Source organism: Empidonax traillii, unplaced genomic scaffold (genome assembly GCF_003031625.1).
Source record: "Empidonax traillii isolate 1590-97213 ecotype Southwest subspecies unplaced genomic scaffold, ASM303162v1 scaffold227:size730986, whole genome shotgun sequence".
NCBI lineage: Eukaryota > Metazoa > Chordata > Aves > Passeriformes > Tyrannidae > Empidonax > Empidonax traillii.
Genome location: NW_020955420.1, coordinates 185,943 through 206,370, shown reverse-complemented (window position 1 = coordinate 206,370; position 20,428 = coordinate 185,943). Strand labels below are relative to the sequence as shown.

Below are 20,428 nucleotides of genomic sequence, written 5' to 3'. Positions count from 1 at the left end.
ATGACACCAACCGAAATATCATTGTTATCAGTATTATTTTTACCTTAAATCCAAAATACAGCACTGTACAACCTACTAGGAAACTGTTATAGTCAAAAGTGTTGAAGATCAGCTATAAGAATTATAAAAATTCAAACAGTTGTTTGAATACTCGAATCTCTTATTCACAAAAGCAATATCATACAGCGCAGCTATTATTTATGCAATGCCTGATTTGTGATATATGTGTATAATCAATTGCAAATTATGTGCTTTTCAAACATCTGCTGTAGTTTATTGTGAGTCTATTAGAGGATATCTAATATTCAGTAAGAAATGATGTGTAAGAAATCCATCACCTCTTTTCTGGCAGGAGTGCCATATAATTCAAACAGAGGCTGTCTATCTTCTTTGTTATATCAACCTTCTGGATTTGAGAATCTGAGGCTTTCTGCTGAACCATCATGAAAAGACATTCATGATGTTTTTATGTCTGCCATAATAAGCCTGGTTGTAGACCAAGAGGACAAAGCAGCTATACAGTATGTGAAAATTGGCACAGCTTTAAACAGGCATTAGTTCAAAGTCATGAAGTAGTGCTCTTAGGAAAATAACAAAATCCATGTTTTCAAGTCCAAATCACAAAATTGTTGTTTTCATCAGCTGGTAATATCACAAGCACTATTTCTTTTAGGAATACTACCCAGGAGTATAGATTCCCTTTGCTCTTAGGAGTCTGATATACAAGCTTTTGAAGCAGGATGTCCGGTTGCTCATAGGATGTAGAGCGAGGTTTGTGATTTCTGGTCTCAGTGTGAGTTTTGTCAAACTAACACAGTTTACAAATTCCATATTCTTCACTGGAGGAAGAACACTTGAAACCACATTTCAGCTGCAAGGTATAAAAGCAGCTATTAAATATACCTACTGTTACATGTTTATAGGTGTACTAGGAGGATTTGCCTTGGGCTAGACCTCAGCAGGTTAAATTGCCTCCACTTAAACTAATAGAACCATGTCAGTTTTCAACTTCAGTGGAGCTGAAGCAGCAGGACAGGACAGCATGCACATCCTACAAGCAGGACCAGGAGAGCTCTGAGGGACTTGAGGGGGAGGGACTTGAACATATTTTCCAATTGCGGATTTCAAATTGCTCTTTAAGAGCTGAGATTCTCTAGTCAGTAACATCTTTTCTCCTCCTGACAACAGCACCTGAGTGCTGCCATGCCCTCTGCTACAAAGTCTGAGGAGCTTTGCAAAATGCCAGAGAGGAGACTATGATTGCAGAGTGTAGATTTTTTGGATTCCCTATTGAGTAAGGTGTCTATCATACTCCTGTGCCCAGGACAGCTGCTGCATGGCTCCCTTGGGGCTCCTGGTCTCAGACACGTGACAGTCTCATGGGTGCGTTTTTCCTTTTTTATTTTCTTCTCAGACTGGAAAAAGTTCTGTTCTCTGTGTGAGAATTTGACTTATATAGAGACAGTGGGATCAGGACTGCAGCTTACTCTGTTATACCTAATTAACCTTGGGAATTCATTTCCACAACACAGAACTAGGCCAAGTATATAGGTAGCTTTACAAAGGAAAATTAAGGATTTGCAATGAAGACATGGAATATCCACAATTACATTTCACATGATACAAAATAATTAAGGGATATAAGCCATAATTGTTCATGGCACAATCCAAGTTCTAACAGATGGGGATACGATGAAATTTACCCATGGGAAACCGATTTTGTAATTGTAGAGGTGGGTGTTTTCCATTTACTTCTGTATTTATTTTAGATGTATGTTTATATTTGTATAAACATTAAGGAAAAGAATCGTTTCATAACCTCTGGGTATTTTTACCATTTGTATAAAATACAGAAGTAATTTCTGCATACTTCTTAAAGAATAAAAGGAAAAAAATTAAAACTCTTATTTTTCCCCACCCACGCATTTCTCTTTGCTTCATATATCCCAGCCCTCAAATTGCCCCTCCCTTTCCAAAAGCCTGGGAAAAGATTCACAAGCACATGTGAAAAATGATAGTTTCACATGGCTGTAGTAGGTTCACATCCTTATTATGTAAATGAGTGGTTTTGGTTTGGGCGTCTCTTTTGTGGTTTTTGTGCAGATGGTTAAATACTTAAAGAGAGTGGGCCAAATAGTTCCTACTGGAATTTCACTGGCTTTGGCTAAACTACACCAGGAATCGAAATAGGCCGTGGAACCAAAATCTACTTTTGCATATAATGAAACAGCAGCCAAATGGGTAATGGGATTGCTGCACAGTAGCAGAAAGGAAGAAGCAGCCATGAAGAGATTTTGCTTTGTCTGTTCAGTAATTAATGAAGTACCTGGTGAAAAACAGATCTGAGAAACTTCGCCTTGCTCTTGGGATCTGCACTTCCTCCAGCCAGGTAAGCACAGAGCTGTGTGTGCTGGAGACTGATTAATTAGCCCAGGCCAGTTGTAAAATCTTTAGGAGACAAGTGGTGTCTGTTTTCTTCTGCACAGGATGCCAAGAGATGTATTTAAAGTGTGAGAGTCAAAGGTCAGTTTGACATCACATACTCCAAGAAAGAGCCCTCGCTTAGATCCCTGTTTCATGTTAGAAATACTGTCTGTGAGCCATGAAGCTGTTGTGCTTGATAAGAGAAGGAGTAGGATTAATCTGCAGCAAGGAAAATTTAGGTTCAATATTATGAAAAATGTTGTAACTGTGAGATCACTTAAGCAAAGTAGCAGGCTGTCAGGGGAGACAGTCAAGGCTGGAAGTGACACTTTTCTATCATCACTGGTTGGGAGAATAATTAATAAGCATTTCCCCGTGAAGGGGGAGTGGCACTCGGCTCCCCCAGAGGCCTCTGCCAAACCAAAGGAGCCGACGAATCTCATAGACACGCTGGGAGCTAATGTCTATGTACCGATAAAATAGAGCTCTCTGAAAGGACTTTTCCAGCCTCTTCTCAGCTTGTATTATGTATTCGAAATGTAAATTGAATGCAAATACTTTGAGCTGTTTGCCACAAAGCAGTTTACAATTTCCTACACTAAATCTGACCCACTGGAAATTTAGGGGCCCATAGTAATAGTTCACGTAACTCTTTAGAAGCTAATTGGGTTAGAACAGCAAAAAGGTCTGCTCCAATCTTTGTGATTTCTCATACCCATTTCTTATTTATTTTCACAAATTTCTTGTTATAGTTTAGTATTTCTAAGTTTTCAAGCATTAACAAAGTTAATGAAGGTGTTAACATTGCATTCAGTGAGAAAATGCATAAGCTCGATGCACAGCTCAAGTTCTAAACATTCTGCTGTGGTTTTTGTATTCAAATTATTCGGGCTTATCTGCTTGCACTGAAACAGTGATAATAAGATATCTCTTTCTGTCTTTGCTCTGTAAAGACAAAATTTGTCACTTCCTACCGTTATACCCAAGTGCAGCAAATTGCAAAACAAATGCATTACCTCTACATTATTTTGGGGATGCAGTGAGTGTTAAATTAGTTTTCAAAATCAGATTACAGGATGTTAAATCTCAGTCCCTAATTTGTGCCAACAAAATTGGCAAATCGTCTTAACAAAGGACCAAAGAATTATTGCCTTGATAATAACAGAAAATTTGAACTTGGCAGTTTTATAGATTGGCCTGTGTCTAAAAACCTTTAGTAAAGGTGGTTCTCCACTATCTCCAGTGGAGTGGTGCTTCATAAGAGCAAACATTCATTTTGTCCACCAACAGGGATTTTGGCAAAGTAAAAGGAGGCATAGGCAACATGGTATTTAATCCATAGCTTTCCGTCTACTCCACCCTACAGAGTCACAACCCAGGGAGCCAGAAGAAAGAGATCAAAAGGCTTTAAAAATGTCAGGCAACAGGATCTCATTTAAATTATTAGGTGAGCTGCCCTCTTGATTTTGACAGTAACAAAACATAGCACGTAGCCTGTTTTCTTCTCTCCCTTGGTGCTAATTTTGACAGACTAGTGCAAATTGCCTGTAGAAATTGTATTTCTGCTTTCCAGCATGACTTTGGACATCATTTGAAAACATGTTTTTGTAAAACAATATAATATTCAAAGGTATTTGAATCATGTAGAAGCTGGAGGATTTGTAACAGATTCTTAGCCAGTATTGACTGAAATAAAAAATTTGACCAAAAAACCCAGAAACCTGCCTTAGGTGAAGCTGATAAGTACTTGAGGAATATAAGAAGGCTTATCTCTAATTCTGTTAAGGGATTCAGCTTTAAAAATTGGGCATTTCTAATTGACATACCTATGATAAAAGGGTTTTTTTGAGTTTCCAACAACTGAAATTGAAACAATCATATAAGAAGAGAGGGTTTTTTTCTTGTTATTTTTGTTGGCTTTATTGCAGAAAGATAGATACAGTTCCAGCCTGATGTCATACTGTGGAACATTAAAATCTTTCTTTCTCCCAAGCTCTGTGTGCAACCTCTATGCTGCTAAATCCTTGTGCATGAGTAGTCTCACTGACGTCAGCAAAAGCAGGGCTGTGCAGTCTAATTCTTAAAATACATCGTGTACATATAAATTCTTCCTGCTGTCATTTTTATCTCAAGTTTTGTATGGTGAAGCATATGGCCTGAATATGAGACTAGCTGAATATTAAACTAGCTTACTGAGTAATTCATGTTTCTAAATCATATGAATAGAGGATAGTACTGATTTAATAGAGCACCAATCAGTCAAGACTTATGTGCTTAAAATGAAAGAAATACAAATACAAGGTCATCAATATACACATGATTAAAGATCACATTTAAAAGCAATTTTCACCATGCCTCCTAATCATGGGTTTGTGTTTCTGTGTGTCTGTGCATATGAAGGGTGGGCTGAAATAAGGGAAAAGAAGGTCTCAGCATCATTCTGTGTTCCTTACTTCTGTCAAGGCCTTTGGGATTCTTTTACAGACTAATAGGGATGTTGCAGATAAGGAAAACAGAATGGCTTAATTTTAGAATTCAATTCATATGAAACTATTTTCACTTACCTTATAGCAACTCTCTGATTTTCTTCTCACAAATATGTTGTCTAAATGCAGATGGTCAGGAAACTGCAAAAGTGAAACGAGCAGGACTCGCATCCCTAAGGATTAAAAGCATCAGGAGACAAAATACATGTTGGAGAGGGGCAAACTTAAGTTCTGAGTGTAAAGGGCACTGGTCATACTGAATGAAAGGCATTTCACATCCAGAATGCCTCACCACAGTGAAGTGTTTGCTAATGTGCTTGCTTCCTCTCGTGTTGCCCCAGGTATCTAAGGCAATTCCTACATGGCAAATGGAGGGAGAGTAATTTATAACGTGACAGACTCACGCTAAGGCTGGCAGGGAATATCGTTAACCTCACAAGTCTTGATGTGACTGAAGAGGCTCGAGATCTGTATGGGAGACAAGTTTGAAAATTAACAGCCTCATTAATCAAATCACAGTGTTTTGACAACTTCATGGTGTGTATGCAATCTATCCTGTGTACAATTTAGCTAAGACTTTTATGCAATGAGATTTTTTTTGCAATAACTTTATGTGAAAAGACTCCATAATTACTGGATTATATGCTGATTGTTAAAGAGTGAAAAAACATAGTAAACTGAGATTCAAACAGAAATTCCTGCTGGGATTATGAAGGAGGTAGCACATCTCCTTGTTTCTATTTGATTTTACTGACTGAACTATAATCACCATCATCACTTATTTAGAAAGTCTGGAGGAAAGATGGCCAGCCTCTCACACCTGAGCTCAGGGACAGGAAATACTCCTCTTCAAAGAATTTCTTCTTTGAATCCATTTGCCCAATGTGTTTAGTCAAAAGTAAAAAAAGCGTGGATAACCTGTGGGGCACCCTGCCACGACACAGCAGAGTGTGCCCTTCAGATTACCAGTTCTCCAAAGCAACAGGTCACTCAGGGTAATTCAAAGTAATTCTGAGTCCCACAGATGTCAAACAATCATTTTCTGCTTAAATACAGACTGTGCCCCAAATCCTTTGTTTTTCAGTCTCCTTGTAAATACCTGTCTTAAGGAGCTTAGGAATACATGGTTGCCTCTTCTGCACCTGGGGATTTATGCAGAAGGCTTATTAATACTTTTGACTATTAATTGTGTAAATCCCTACACATCTAGGCAAGGCTACATCACTGAGTATTTGTGGGTTATAAAGAAATGTTACTGCTTGTTATAATGTGCTTAGTAGAACAAGGCTTGATGTAGTGACAAGAGTAGCCAAATGCTGTATTTCACTATGAATGTTTTGAAATGAAGGCTCACAAAAAATATGTAGTATTTTTGGTCTCTTTGTCCTTCTTTCTCATTGTCCCTCTTCAAGGGTGAAAATTTGAAATCAAAGCTAAAAAGGGTTAGAAGCAAGAATTCAGAACTGTCAAACTAAATATATCTATTTACAAAACATGTATTGAATCACAAAATGAATGACAGTGTCATTAGTACTGTAGCCATTTGAGTTCATCCACTGCCTTCAAACTCTTTCAGGGAAATATCAATATCTGATTTGCCAGTCTGGAAAGCTGAGGCACAGGAAAGTTAGCTGACACTTGGCTTCACCGAATAGTGATGGCAGAGGAATAGAGCCTGTGCTTTCAGCCTCCTGTCCAGTCTCTGCCTATTTTTTTCTGTCAAGTCCTATCTCCCTAAATGACCTAAATAAGCCCCATCCTACTGAGGGCCATCTAGGCCTACGTTTGCAGCATGAAATCTCAGCTCCCTCTCTAGTCTCACAGCTTTATGGCCCTGTTAACTACTGTGTGAACAGTACAGAGCTGTAACAAAACAGAAGGTATACAGCTGACTGAACAGGCAACCCCTGGGCAGCCCAATTCCTTTCCAATGCTCCTGCCTTCCCAGCCAGTGGCTCTCAAGAAAGCAGAGTAACTCCCAGCTTCCAACCTGCCACAGGTTGGACATTTGCATCTGCGCTGCAATCACAGACATGACTGCGGCATCCACAGGGGTGCCAAATTCTTGCCCAGCTAGTGGCAAAGCTGTGGTGGCATAGGATTTATTGTTCTTGGTGGGAATATTCAGCACTGAACAGAGTCTATGACATTATTAGTACCTCAGCCAGTTAATAAAAATAGTTCAGACATGTCTGCCTGTGTTATAATCACATCTCCAAATGCAAGAATAGCATTTTTTGGTGGAGTTTATCGCTGCTCTGAGCAGCACCATTAACAAGCAGTACTGTGATTTTGCCAGAGCACAATGCTGCATAGAAACTTGGTTCTTTCCAGTTGATATATCCTTTTGTTGCTGGCATGAGACGTGTTTCCATGATCCTTATCCCTGTGGGGAAAAAAGATGCAATCCTTCATCAGTTCCTCTATTATCCCTCGCTAGTTCTGATTTTTGTGAATTCCCAGGTGAAGTTTTTACAGGGGAGAGGGACTAAGGTTTGAAATATTTCTCAAAGTTGTCTGGCTGGAGTGGTTCCTATATTAGGCATGCAGCAATCATGCAAGGACAGAGGGCACTTTGTGATATCACTTTGAGAAAAAATGTTCAGTAATTGAGGAAAAGCTGAAATATGGGATGTTATGTGCCAAATATGTGACAATTCAATTCAGTGGAGCTGTTTCAGGAATCTGTTCGTCACAACGTGTTGGTACAGTGAGTCAGACAGGACTGTGCCTCTCCAATGGTCTGTTAGTCTCCTAACATCCCTTTGTTCAGAGAGAGAGAAAGAGGGACTGATTTTACAGCACCCGTGAGACCAAATTCAGGTTAAAGCTAATGAGGAATGTGTATGTTTAATTTGTTAAAGGGTTTTTCTGCATGTTTCAGGAAAGGGGGAGGGAGGTATTACCATTTCCCCCTTGTAATAAAAAACAGGATCCTGTGTCTTGGAAATGTTTACAGTCTAACAAAATGAGGTTATGTTATGTTATAAAATTTTAAAGGGGGACTACGCACTGACACCTAGGCTCAACAGCAGGGAACCCATGAGTTCAGACAGGAATTTTTTTCCTTTTTTTTGTATTTTGAAGTTTTGAAAGTAATGTTTCAGGTTGAAAAAAAAACAAGTACTTGTGTTACAGAGTTTGAGATACTTCCAACAACAGATCCTCCCCCTGCGAGGTACCAGCAATTTTATTCAGAGTAGGGGCTAAACACAATGCACGTACCACCTGGCTCAAAGCTGGGTAGGTTTTTGGTTATTTGGGTGTTTTAGCACTGAGAGAGCAAACCTGCAGGTTTGCCTTTCACTACCACGCTGCAGGGTGGCAGTGTGTGGCAGTACTGCTGGTGCAGGACAGCTCCAGAAGTGTACCATGAGCCCTGCGGGGCAGCGCCCTGGGAGCTGCACCACAGCTTGGACACAGCACTGGGAGGGTTAGCAACAGAAGGATGGAGGCTGTGCTGCCAAAAGGAGTCCCTGAGTCCTTCTGTAGTCAGACATCTCTGTCAGCCAGCTCAGGAGGCTCTAAGTGAGGAAAGGGATGGGGTGTTATCTCATTTCCTTCCCAGACTTCCTACTACTGTTTTGGGCAATTTATACCTTTAAGAATGCATAAGGCAAACAAACCTTGTTCTCCCTAGTGTGTGAAAGCCTGTCTTTTGCATTATTAAACCATAAAGGAAAGCCTGGCGTTATCTCACTCAGATTCTCTGCACGTACAAGAGAATCCGGCCCAAATACATTTCACAGCTTGTCTGTCTGAGTTAGTGTGCTGCTTGCCATGAGTGAAGGAGAGAATCAATGCTTAATACCACAGAGTCTTATACAGATTGCTCTTGTATGCTTATCACTAGTAACTAGGCAAACAAAAGTAAAAGTATTTATAGATACCTACTGAAAGTGTAAACTAAACAAAAGCCATCAATTCAGGATTTTATCCATTTAATTGCAGAATAAGTGCTTTCATCAGTTGTATAATGGTTTATTGACTTTCAAGGCTTATTTATTGTAATGATTAAAGAAGACTTAGAACACCACTCTCTTATGGGTTACAAAAGGAGAGAAGTTGCGACACCATTTATGTTTGCAATTCATTGAGTTACTTACAGGTACCCTCGATCTATCAGGTAATGCAATGTTATAGCTCCATTTCACACTGCCCATTTCCCTAAGCAGAAAGCAGGGACAGAAGTCTGACCCATGAAATGCCGAAGACAAATCAACATCATTATCCCATACTTTCTTGGACCCAGTAAGAGCCCTTTCCAGAAGACTGTCTTTTTTTAGATCATAGCTGTCGAAGCAGTCTATACAAGGATTGGAGAGTGGTTCTAGGAGAACATTACTGCTGACCTCAAAAGCAGCAATTTCTGTGAGTGTGTTACTCCTGACTTAGGTTTTGCACTGCCCTGATTTCAAAGACAGGGGTCATCTCACAACCATGCAGCTCTAAACAAGATTTAGCCTCCACTGAGTATAGGTCCAAACGCTCAGCAGATTTAAGAGAGGGTATGTCTCAAGAAGTTGCACTGATGAGGGAGGAAAAGGAAGTGGAAAGAAGACAAACTTGGTCCCATTTAATGAATACTTCCTTGACATTTGTGCAGCTCCCGCTGGGGATTTGAGCTGGCACGCATGTATGCAGTGTGGTCCCAATTACTGAAACCATGAGCTGTGTATATGTTTGTGTTGTGTGGATGTCCATTACTCTGCTTGCTTTCACAAATAAGTACTAAGTACCAAAAGAAAATGAAGCAAAATTTTTTAGTAGACACTTGTGAGTTGTGGTAGGTTTTCCACTTAATTTTCCATTTTAAATTAGCGTAGGGCAATGCACCTCAGATGCAATGCCACTAAACTCTGCAAATTTGTACCAGAGATGATGCTGATCTGCTGTGCACATTTTCCTTCCTGTAAGTCATTATCACATGCCTCTCATTTCTAAGAAAGACATTTTTATGAGAGGTGGATCACTGGGGTGGGTTTTTTGCATGGCTGGTTTGCCCCACATTCAAGCTATAACAGTGCAGTTTCACTGGGCGCTGGGTCATATGGCTGACCTCAACTAACAAGCTGTTCCTGTTTTTAGGCTACTGGGAATGTTTATTGGCCACTGTTTTCCTCCTTTCTAAACACGTAGTTATTTCTCAAGACCCTTATAAATCATAAGGTCAAAAACCCCATAAAAACTGTGACATTCTCTGTGATATAGGATACAAATGAGCTAAACTCAGGGTTAGCAGCTTTAAACATCTATGGTATATTTTATCATAATAGAAATACATTAATTTAAGTTATATATACTTTTTAGTTCAAGGATACACACAATAAAATGGCAATAAAGTTGCTCAATGGGACAAACTTTTAGGTACTGATATTTCAAATCGGTGCAGTTTAACTGTGAGCTCTATTACAAAAGCAATGTACTGTAACTCTGTATGAAACTGAGTTTAAGAGAAATAGTGATCTGTTTGCAATAACTATTAAGTAATCATGCACTTTATAAGAAAATGATGCTGAGGGTAATATTGAATTTCCTAGTGTGAATTTCAAGAGCAGATCTCAGGGAATGCTCTGTACTCATGTGTTGGATTTACACACTGATGTGTGCAAAACCCTACTTACACCTATAAGAAAGTTATCAATAGGAGTTTTATTTATAATGTCTCTACTGAAATTAGACAACAAATTGGTAGATAAGAGTTAGTAGCAATTACTATAGTTAAATTTGTGTAAAGGTTTTCACTCCGCCTCCCAGTTCTCATATGCTTTAGTGGTTTTGAAATGTACATCTTCAAGGCTGAAAGTTTCCCAGGCTGCCTCTCTGTTTGAGAATGAACTTCGGAAAGAAACATCTGAAATGATTCAGGTCTTTTTCTGTAGAAAGAGTATAAAAAATATACACACAGAAACACACACATACGTGCATACACACATTCCAAAAGAGAGGAAGATAAACCGTGGGACTTTTTCAGCCAGCTTTTCAGACACACTTACTAAGATCAGAAGGCTGGAATTTGAAAGCACCGTCCTTGAGTAAATGTTCCTTGCACTGCTCTTAGGAAATATCGTTTAGATTTCACAAAGCCAGGGCTCCTTTAAAGTTGCCAACTATAAGGATTACTCATGCAGCTTAAGGGTTGTTTGTTAAAGTGGCAGTGTACACAACCAAATGATTTTGTGCTGAGATAACATGAGACATGCAGACGTGGTAAGTGGGTTGATCTCTGAACTACAAATGTTTCTTATTCAGCTTTGTGTGCCTCCTGTGCCAGAGAGCACTCCTAGTTGCTGTGGCCAGGCACTTTGTCTTTGCAAGTTTGTAATATATGAAAGAAGTAAGGAGAGATGGTTTTCATCTGTAAGTGCAAAAAGAAGTCTGCCAAAGGTCTTCTCAGCATTATGAGAATATTTACCTAATAATGCCACATATTTCACACACTTTAGGACTCTGTTTTCAATACAAGAAAACCTTGAAAGTTTTGATCCCCCCCTTATGTAATTTAAACTCTTTTTTCCTAGATGATAGCTTAAGGAAGTCTACCCCTCCTTCCCCCACTAAAAATCCATGGGAAAAGCCCTAATACATGCACAGAATGAAGCACTGAGAAGTCAAAAGTTTCAAAGCCAAAGCTGTATTTTTTTCCAATAACTCCACTTGTTTCTACATATATCTAGTCATGTGGCTATATAGGGGGTTGAGATACAGTCAAAGAATCAGTCCACTCATTTACATGTGTCACATTTTCAGGCAAAGAGGACACATTGCAGTCATTTATATCAGTACAGACTAGGTACATGAAGACACTAATCCCACAGTGGATTTTTCACTTGGCCAAAGGTCTACCCAAAGGCCATGTGATGCAGAAGTCACAAGAAACAGAACAACACTGAGAAATATTGAGTTCCAAGGGCCTAACACTGCATCCTTAATATTCTCTTAATATGGTTCCTAACTGGAAATAAATGAAAATGCCCATCATTTTACTGCATTTACAGAGCTTTAGGACATGGTTGCTATGGAAGAAAATTGCCATAACTTCTGTTCTAAAGCTGATATGTATGTCTTCAATTTCCTTTTTCCTTTAGCCTCTTTTAGTTTCATTAATTATAGGTATTGGTCAGAGAGGTTGTAGACAACCCACAAGGGACAAATATCCGAGTTTCAAAAGTGTGGAACTTATTTTATGTTCTGAACTTTCACAGGTTTTGTGGAAAGCTAACATCTACCTAATACTTTTAAAAGTCGAGTTCCTAAGGTTATGATTAATATACTACATAGATCCCAACAGGGTAATTACAAATTAATCAGCAGTTCAAAACTCCCAAATGGAGTACTAGAAGGTTGCCATCACTTTAAAGCATTCCTTTTCTACTTTCATGGAAAAAAAAAAGAAATCACAACTGATTCTGAACTTCATTTGATACAACTCTTTCTCTGTTCTTTAGGCCTTCGAGGAAGCAAAACCAAAGCTTCTATAATTCTACCAATTAGGCAGGCTTTTTAGTGAATACTAACAGCACTAATCCAACCACAAATCATTAAACTAGTTAGACAGTTGAAAAAAGTATTTAATGGATATAGAGGTATGTAGCAGTGTGAGTGTGTATATATGCATGAGTCTCTGTATACAGGTAATTTAGTCTAGTTCTCCTACAGAAATCACACAAACCTATTTGTGATTCTGTGTGAGACTTTGCACCCCTTTCTTTCAGTCATTCTATGGCTCAGGAAAACTTCCAAGTTTCAAGCCTCTGTTAAGAAGCTTTATTTGAAACCCACAGAAACCACTAGGAATCTTTCCATTATTTCAGGAAGAGCTCTTATATTTAAAACACGGGATCTGGCTATCGAGGCTTTGTTCCTTGGTGTTTGCAAAATTTCCGTAAGACTGCTGGCACTCAGTCTCTCTCTTCTGTCTCCACATATGTAAAATGAGAATGACAACTTTACCTCAGAGGAATGTTGCAAAGCTTCGCTTATAAACAGATTGGCATACTTGGATGAAGTTGCTCAACTAACGAGAAGTGTTCTGATTGATGGGCATCTCCTGGGAGGTCATAGAAACAAAAACAAAGCCATATAGTCGAGGTTTCAGGCATGTTTTGTTTTGGTTTTTTTTTTGCTTGCAAGAGCCTACTCTCATGCAAGACGGCTGCTTGTGTCATCTCTTTTCCTCTCTTATCACGTAGAATATCTTTTCAAATCTAACCTTGTCAAATTAGTGGCTTAATACCAAACTAAGCCAAAGCATAACCCTCACACCTGAAATGTCCACGTGGAGGAACCTGAGGTACAGTGAGTAATAACGAAATTAGTTTTTTAAAAGTGTAATTTCTTTCCAGTGAGACACCTAAGCTGTCTCAATGTAGATAAAGTAACTACCAAACAACCAGCAAAAATTAGACTGCATTTCATTTTGTGAAGAACACTGGAAAGTTGGCAAGAGGTAAGATTTTGCAGTGAAATAGGGAAGTGAACAAGTTGTAAATGACTCTAATATCTTCCAGATGGCATATTTTACTTGGGAACTGAGTTTAGAGTAATTAGAGGCATGTGAATTTCCTATAAATACTAGACTTCACCAGTTTGACACTAGAAAGCTCCTTCGTCTCTGAAGTCTTTAAACTGCTAAGTGTTTCTTTTTCCCCCACTTAAAGTGGAAGTCAAGCATTTGTAAATTTGTCTTATTTGACAGACAGAAACCTTTTCCATAAGAAGATAGCATTTTTCTATGCCAGAAAGTTATGAACTGAAGTTCCTCACTGAAGAGGTTTAAAATTGAATGTTTCTTCCCAGAAGAGATTTTCTTTTTTATATACTGGGATCATTGTATTATAATTTATTACAGTTTATGGCAAGCAGTGAAATCAGTGGAATTTGCCCTAACTTCAAGATCAAATCTTTTCATTGGTAAAATGCTTTTTGCAGATAGAAGTGCTGAAGACCTTAGCAGATGAATTTTGCTTTTACTTCCCCTAGGACACCGCAATACTAAAATGGCAAAACCTGATCCATAACCTCTGATTCTTCTTCATTTTCTGCATGACATTGTTTCATACATTCCAAAAAGTGAATCCTGGTGTTCTCATTTCTGTTGAAGTATTTTCCAGGTTTTATTTGGTATAAATAAAATAGAACTAAGTAAATACATGGTAAAATATTCTGTCACCGCTTGCACCCTCTTTAGCCATATATCAGTGTAAACTGACTTAGATCCATTGACATAAAGGGGCTAATCTCATTTGCAGCAGCTAAAGATCTGTCTACTGTTCTCAGTGGAGCTGTATAGATAAAAGTGCAGATACAATCTTGCTCATTTAATTCAGATCTTCAGTTCTGCCAATCCCAGGTATTCAGAAGGCATGAGCCAAACAACAAGGAGCATGTGATAAGATGAAGAGTAATCGTATTTTAAAATAGGAATTATTATTTTTATTACTTCTGGGCTTTGAAATTTTAGTGGTTAAGGTATGTTGCATTTCAGACTCCTTTGTTCAACAGAGAATTAAAAGCTTAATTTCAAAGTGCAAAGGCAAATCCCTATGCATCCAATGATTCCAGAAACCAATGTAATAACAAAACTGTTGCTAACATGAGCTGGAATCAAACTGTTACAGTGGGTAACTGTAGACCTTCATCGATGTCTTTGTTACATCTTTTCTCTTTTTCACTGCAGCATTGTCTTGTACTAAAATAGACCCTTAGTAGTTCATTCTTAATGGAGACCCACTGTCAGTTAATGGCATTAGTAAATTACTGAACAGTGGCCAAATCCCAATGGCCTTATTCCCAGAAATCTTTTACGTTGACAGGACCTTTGTATGAGTAACTTCAGTGAATTTTGGCCTTGGGTGAAAACCATAAAAACACCAGCTCAAAAAGACCAATGGAAACAAAGGCTCCCCAAACTGACAGTAAATTACAAATCATTATTTGATTGCAAATTGTGTATTTAAATATCCAGGACTTTAGAGAACCCTGGGATTTTGATGACATGTTCTCTCCTTCAGGAGATTTCATCCCCGCCATGAATCCACTACAAGCAAAACCAGTTTAAAAGCCTCCTGCCATGGGCACTGCCTCCCAGCTCCCCCTTTCTTACAGTTTGAAATGCCTGGCTGATCCTAATTCAACTGTGTGTCCATATGTGGATTTGAGGAAAAAAGGGAGAAAGGGGCGGGGGGGGAGAGAGGGTGGAGCAGGAGTGGAAAGAGAGATGAAAGTACAGAAAGAAAGGAAGAATGGAAGAAAGGAAGAAAGGAAAGAAAGGAAAGAAGGAGAGAAAGGAGAGAAAGGAAGAAAGGAAAGAAAGGAAGAAAGAGAGAAAGAAAGAAAAGAAAGAAAGGTCACTTCAGTCATCCTGTTAAAAACACGGCTACACCAACAATTGGCCTGGCAGGATGGAAAAGAGAATCTCCACTGGGAAGACTGCACTGAGTAATGGGAGCAAGCAGCCAGGCAGGAATGCACCATGCAGGACCCCATGGCACACTTGAAAGGAACTAGGAAAGGAAAAAAACCCTTCAGTTCCCATGCCACTTGGTGACTAGAGAGTACCTGTTCCCTGCTTAGACTTGTTGCGGACACAGCAGTCACTCAGGATCCTCCAAGGGCCACATGCTGCTTTCACCTCCATCAAGCTGTGTTTTGAGGCCCATGTGTGAGCCCTTGGTGCAGATACTTGCACTGACAGCCCCTACAGGGAAGGCTGTAGAATGTAGCTCCACAGAATGGGGCAGCCCCTCAATGCCCATTAGATGGGTCACCTTCCAGGAGGCCCTGGAGAGCAGTCAGGCTCTATAGAGGAGGCTCTCAGATGGAGAGAAACCCAGCAGATGCTGAGGTTCCAGGCAGAAAATCAGCCCATTTGGGGCTGTGCTTAATTTTTTATTTTTAACAACATGTACTTTTTTTTCTTGTTGCTAATAAACTGGGATTAAGGTTGGTGTCCCTCAAGTGCCTGCAGCTCTTAAGCTTTTAGCTCTGGGATACAGATTGCCTTATGCCACAAGCACTGCAGTAAATCCCACACCTCTAGCCCTCAGTAACTAATGGGGCACAAAGACACAGTGTAGAACAACTTGAAACTCTTTATTTAGATTTCCTTTTGCAATGCCTTCTGTTCAGCTAAAATGGAGCCCTGTGAGAAATAAAAAAGAAAATTCTTTATAAAATAAAGGCAAAAGAAAGATACATACAAAGAAGAAAATTCCCAGAACAGAATATAGTCCCAGAATTAACCAGGGTGGATGATTTGTGTCATGGAGAAATTTAGCAGCTTGGTGGATGTGGAATCAGAGTGATAAAAGAAACAGACACTTGGAAAATTTTTTCATTTTAACAGGTGAATAGCCAAAGTACTCATAACAACCCTATAGATCATAGTAGGCTGCAGAAAAATATGGCATACTCAGATATAAATTGTAGTTGTATATGCTTCACTGATTGCTTCATAAAGTTAAATGGCAGATATTTACACTTCAGATGAGTTCTGCCTATTTCTTGGGAAGGAATTTTTTTAAGCGAAAGATGTAAGATGTCACTGCCCTAGTAATAGGAAAATGTGTAGCTTGGCAGGGTGACTGGCTTCAGCAGCAGATGGGGCTTTCCAGCATTTTCATTTGCTTTCTGCAGTACAAAGTGCTGTGGTCCATTTCAGGGGTCGTCAGCATGTTCAAAACTGAGCCCTGACATAAGCACTGTTATCATCTACTAGAGACTGAAACTAGAAGATTCACCAAAATCTGTATTCTGCAACTGTTTATATTATTCACTGCTCAATGCTCACTTTATAGGTATTGCTTGGCCTTTTTCTCGAAAGCATAACTTGGGTTGTCCTAAAAAGAACACAGTTTTCACAATTCCCTGAAGAATTTGTAGAGGAATTCTGAATTCCCTCATTTTTCCACTGGGAATCTGTCACAGACATTGTTTTACTGAACCATAAAATTAGGACCAACTAGTAATGGTATGTTGAGGCACCAGCTGGGAGGAGTGGGAAGTGTATGTGAGCTGTTGCACTGCAGCCTCCCATCTGAAAGCCATGCACTGGCCTTGCACACCACAGAGGCTGCAAACAGAAATGGAATATCTGGAACGACCCAGACAAGCAAAAATGGAACAGTTTTGGCATTGTGGCATAGAGGTTTCATGAATGTATCCACTGATTGTCCCCTCTTCTGGGCAGGCATCTCCTGTTTTCATACCTGAACTTGTGCTCTAGTCTTTCACCTGAAACTACCCTTCATGGTTAGCACCATGTTTATATTTACATCTCTGTACCATAAGCCCTAAAGGACTATAAAATTACAAGAAATATTTGCCACACCATTGACAGCAGTAACTGAGTGAAGAATTGCCAAATGGGAAATCCAAATTTGCAAACTCAGTTTTCTGGGCTGTTTGCCGAGTCTGTCTGGGCGCTGCAGAGGTGACGCATTCAGCCTTCTCGCGAGGGTGCCAATGTGCCAACTGCATCCCTGGCACAGAATCTTCCGACAAACTTATGGAGAAGAACTGTTACCAAGTCCAGAGGGAGATGCAAGCTGCTTTCTGAGCTTCCTTGGCAGCAACTCCATTTCCAAGTTGTGACTGTACTTTCTGCTTTTTACCAGACCAGTTGTTTGTGATATGCTGTGGTCTCTGGTAGGATTTTGAAAAGTGCAAAAATGACAGCGGGACGTTGGTTTCCAAGTATAAACTAGTAAAATCCAGAGTAATTTCATTTCCCTAAGAAAAAAGCAATATAAATACTCATTTGCTGCAACCCAGATATCATATGTTGCCACCAGTGTGGAAGAAGCGAAATCCATTCACTAGCTGCCAAGGGAAAGACATGATCCTTAGAACATGAAGGTTGTAGGGTTCACCTCTAAAGCTTCCTCTTTTCAAATTATACTTCTTACCTATTGTCTCACAGCTATATTTTTTTTCTATCTGTCAGTAATTTTTCCAAGCAAAAGAAAAAAATTGAAAAAATCCTCCAATCTTCCACAGGGTTGCATGACCTATAACTTGCAAAAGCCATTAGAAGACAGCCTTTTAGTAACCAAATTGTGTAATTTACAAATGCACAGCAGCCATAAAGAGCACCATAAATTACAAATCTGTCACTATAAGGGATAATGGAAAATGTAGGTAGGCTATTGCTATAAAGGAGGAAACCTAGAAGAGTGATAGAATTTAATTTGAATGGGGTTTTTTGCCTAATTTACTTCATATAATAGCAAAATTGGTACTTACAGGTTAGTTATTTTTTGGTTGTATATGGAAGACTTAGACTATCTAAGATTATTTATTTTTAAAGTGTAGAAGATAAAAACACTGAATCCAAACCTTTGGAATTTTTTATCTTCTTTATACATGAAGGAAAAAGAATATAAAATTTGCTTAGCATTTTTTCATACCATTTGAAAATTTATCTACTGTTGAGGCTGAGCAATGAATTGTACCTAGGAAACTGGTGCAATGTCATCATGGGGAGAAGAGCAAACTGTCACTCAGATGCTGTGGGTTTATACAGTTACTCTTTAACAAGGAATTAACTGTTTGGAGAAAGATTGTCTTGTCTAAAATTGTCAACATACATTTTTTTCCTAAACTCTAAAATTTACCAAAAAACAAAACAAAACAAAACAAAACAAAACAAAACAAACAAACAAAAAAAACCCTCAATAATTCTGAGATCTCTTCACAGCTCTCCTCCTAACTTTCAAATCCAGTTATACATATATCAGAAAGAGATTATAGAAAGAAGTCTAATTTTAAAAGATGCAGGCTACTTAAAGTATCTGTGAAATTATCTCAGAAATGCACATTTCCGCTTTGTATCTCCACCAATCTGCACTGGGACACTGAAGCCAGTGAGCTGAGCAATTGCTACTAGAAAAATCAAATACATAAGAGGAAATGCAGTTAACACAATATTTCACATATGTTAATGCTTACAGTTCCATCAGTGTCAGCTTTATTTTCTACTTGATATACACCAAAGCTGGCACACAATTTTAACTGATGAGGTAATGTCATTTTTAATTTAAGGAGCCTTAAGCCGTCCACTTTAACTAGTGATATCATCTTTGCAGCTGTCTCATGGGACTTCATGTAAACATAAGTAATGTGCCCTGGATGGTTTGGAGCAGAGTTGTTAAAAATGACATTGGTCATCATGAAGACATTTTTTTTCCTTTGATCTCTTTAAGAATGTCAGACACACTTTATTGTCCTGTCATTTTTAGCTCTTCCTTATGTATTAATATGCTTGGAACATTTCAGTGAGCTTAACAGTAGAATATAAAGGCCTAAACAAATTAATGGCAACATTTTAATGTCAGCCGTAGTAAGATAATGAAAAGTAAATGAGATTGTCTGGCTAACAGCAACTTGTTAAATGAAAGGGCAGCGTGGCTGAGACACAGAGACGCAGGGGCAGGGGAAAGCCTTTTGCCGCCGTCTGAAAGAGGCCCAGAGCACAACCCAGGCTCCAAATGCCACCACGTTCTAGGATAAGATTAAACTGATTCTACAGATTGAGTCTGCTCCTCCTTCCTGTCTGGGGTCAAGTGAAATCATCTGCTAATAAAACTTAAGAACAGACCTGTCTCTGCACCTGCAGCTTCTGCCTCCTGTGACTTTCATTCTCCTTTGTATTCCCTTGGCTGGTTCAGCACCACCAACCTGCTGGGTTCACTCTTCTCAGCCCTTGGAAACCAAATCTGTCAGACCAGAGTCCACATAGTGTTATCTCTGCTGACAGAGGAACCCTAATGTGTTGCTCACAGGCTAACTTTTACTACCAATCATTATTGCATTACTATATGCTTTTCCTTATACAGTCCTGAGGAATGAAGGAAGCAACCAGGGAGGTTTTAGCCCAGCCTGTCTAGTAATCCCATACTGTACAAGTATGAATATTATAATGTTCACTTCTTGATTCAAATACCTAAGCAAAGGTGATTTGTACTGAAACAATTTTTGTCTGAGAAAAGCCAAGTGCTGTAACTGACTTGTGGATTTTGTGATTTGCTACAAACTATTTGTCCAGATAACAAGGAAAATAACAGATTTTTCTACCACTGATCTGCAACATGGCAGAGTTTTGAACAAAATCTAATGTTTAGGGATTTATTTATTATTCTGGGGACATATGTTTGGAGGACAGCATATGGAAATCAAAGTATTGTTCATAAAGAGCTCCAGCCAAAAAGACATTTTTGAATTCATAACAGAACTTCACAGTTTGAAAAGAATGCTATGCATTATGTATTGATAACAACACTACACAGACAAAGGAACACAATTTAATAATACAGAATTGTGCTCATGAGATTTCCTTTTTTTTTTTTTTTTTTTTTTTTTTTTTTTTTTTTTTTTTTGTTAATTGGTTACTTTAGCTGACATTGTCTGCAAGCATAATGGACACCATTCTTCCTAATAGTTCCATGTTGCCAGATGATGTCTACAGACATAATGTAGTCCATTTTAATTATTTCATTTTGCTTACATCTTTCAGCATA

At 38.9% G+C, this 20,428-nt stretch overlaps 1 protein-coding gene across 3 annotated transcripts in view; it reads left to right on the top strand.

Annotated features, from left to right (window-relative positions):
- NRP1 (neuropilin 1) overlaps positions 1-20,428 on the top strand; it is a 113,591-nt gene that overhangs the window by 26,159 nt on the left and 67,004 nt on the right. The window lies entirely within an intron of this gene.